The sequence below is a fragment of the Pteropus alecto genome, unplaced genomic scaffold, assembly GCF_000325575.1.
Source record: "Pteropus alecto unplaced genomic scaffold, ASM32557v1 scaffold161, whole genome shotgun sequence".
Taxonomy (NCBI): Eukaryota; Metazoa; Chordata; class Mammalia; order Chiroptera; family Pteropodidae; genus Pteropus; species Pteropus alecto.
The window spans coordinates 644,983-647,103 of NW_006432943.1; the positions used below are offsets into that span (position 1 = coordinate 644,983).

General features: G+C 51.8%; 2 protein-coding genes across 14 annotated transcripts in view; one reads left to right on the forward strand and one right to left on the reverse strand.

The window, feature by feature from the left end:
* PTPN13 (protein tyrosine phosphatase, non-receptor type 13) overlaps positions 1–2,121 on the reverse strand; it is a 260,232-nt gene that overhangs the window by 168,895 nt on the left and 89,216 nt on the right. The window lies entirely within an intron of this gene.
* Positions 680–2,121, forward strand: part of MAPK10 (mitogen-activated protein kinase 10) — a 437,658-nt gene continuing 436,216 nt past the window's right edge. For 2 of the 3 annotated variants that reach the window (XM_015586056.2, XM_015586057.2), the window contains exon 1: positions 681–1,086. The gene's annotated coding sequence lies outside the window, so the exon portion shown is untranslated. Of the gene's footprint in view, positions 1,087–2,121 lie in introns of all 3 variants that reach the window. The other variant, XM_025043836.1, reaches the window with a different exon arrangement.

Consider the following 2,121-nt stretch of genomic DNA (forward strand, 5'->3'; position numbering starts at 1 on the left):
TCTGCCCCGCTGCCGCAGACCCGGTCCTGCTACGGGAGCGCGGGGCGAGGGCTGCGGGGACGCGGCGTCGGGGCGGGCCGCGGGCAGCCGCCGCGGGCGCCGAGAGCCACCACCTCTTCTCCCCCAAACGGCTGCGGGTGTGGGACGGCGGAGCTGGAGAAGGAGCCTGGGGAGGGCGAGAAGAGGAGCAGCATCTCCTCCTCCTCCTCCACTCCTCGGAAACGCCCCTCCAGCGGCGACCCCAGCCGACCGCCTGACCCAGGAGCGCACGCTCAGCCTCTTCGTCCTCCTGTGCTCAGCGCGCCACCAAGGGCTTCGCCAAAACCCTCGGGCGCAGGGCAGCTCAACTCCTGCTGCTGGCTTCGAGCGCTGCCGAGGTGGCCGAGGCAGACCGGGGAGCTAGGGTGTGCTGCTTGCCAGCACGACGGTCTCTAGGGGCCGTGATCATAGTGTGTCACCCTCGCAGGGGCCGCGGGAGCTATTTGCACAACTACAGCTCCAGCTTAGGCGGCCGCCCTGGCCCCGCCCCCGTCCCTGTCACTCAACCCTTCCCGGGCTCCTGGAGTACCGCGGATCTTCGACCCTCCACTCCCCTAGTCCTGATTGGCCCACCCGCCTCCAGTCCCTCCCCCTCTCTTGGGACGAGGTCGCCGGGGAGACTGGCGCTCCGGTTCCCATGACTACCGGTGCCGTGGGCCTGGCTTTTCGCGTTCTTCTGGCAAGCCAGACGCTCAGGTTGATGGCCCCGCGGCAAATTTCTTAGCCCCTGCTGGGTGGACTTCTAATTTTAGGCCAAGTTGAAAATGCAGCAGACCGCCCCCACACTTCCGAAGCCAGAAACAACTTTAAGGCCCTTGGGAGTGTGAGGGAGAGTGAAAAATGCCTAACCGATTGCTCTTCTCCTATCAAACTGAAGAATCCCTCCCCACCTTGCCCGCTCTTGCCTCCAGCCTTGTTTCCAAATTCTCACTGGGCGGATTTAACTTTGAAAGGGTGAGAAGAGGAGAGATAGAGAAAGAGCAAGGCTGTGCCCGCTCCCTGCAGCAATAGCAACTTGGAAATGGCGGGGTCAACGAAAACAGCTCGGTGAGTTTTCCCACAGTTGTAAGTGATCTTCAAGGGTGTGGTGGCAGCACTTTGTCAACCCCAAAGGCCCTCTGGAAAACTCAAATTTTTCTCACGTTTTTGAAAAAATATGTAAATTTTTGCCGTTTTATTTCCCTCTAAAACTAAGATAATCCTAAAGTTTAAAATTTAAGTAAAACGTTTAACGCAATCGAATAACACGAAGAACACCCATTTTTTCTATGTAGGGCTACACATTACAACGCGACAAAGGTATGTCCTAGCAGCTATTCCCTTCCTGCAAGCTAAAAAATTTGTATTTCAGCAATTTACAAGGAAGTCTTGCTGAATTTATGAGCAAATTGTTATTTGAGTTTCAAAAGTTTGGGTTTATTCTCAGATATATAAGGTAAACTGGTCCACTCTGGGAAGGGGACCTTGGGGGCTAAATTTAGTCTTGGACCCCTACTGTTGGGCTCTCGGTAATTCCAAACTTTATGATAGGCTCCAAAATGGAGAGATCTGAGACAACGTTAAAGCTGCAATCCTAAATTCCCTAGCCTCTGAGGCTGCTGTACATGTGTGATGAATGAGGGAATTCATGGTAATGATTTACCTTTGGCGAGCACTTGAATTTTTATTATCTTATATACTAAATGAATAACTGTGATGGATGTCTTCAGTGAAATATGACTTGCAAGTATGCATTGAATGTGATTACTTATAGTGCTAAACACAATGGGAAATACACAGCAGAATTTTAAGATAAGGCCCCTGCCCTCGAGGAGCTAACCACAAAGCCTAAGAAAGAAAATTAGCGCTCTTGAAATAATTAGAGAACAACTATAGCTAGAATTTGCAGCCACACTTGATTACCTTAGCAAATGAAAGTCTGTGGTATGTGGAATGGGCTGGATTAGTCAGATTGTGGAGGAGGGAAATTTGAACTGGGTTTTGACGGGTAGGTAGTGGGATGAATGACTAGGTAGCGGGATGAATGAACCAAAGATGAGGAAAGGCAGCTGAAAGAACATAAAACCAGAAAGCAGCAGCAGG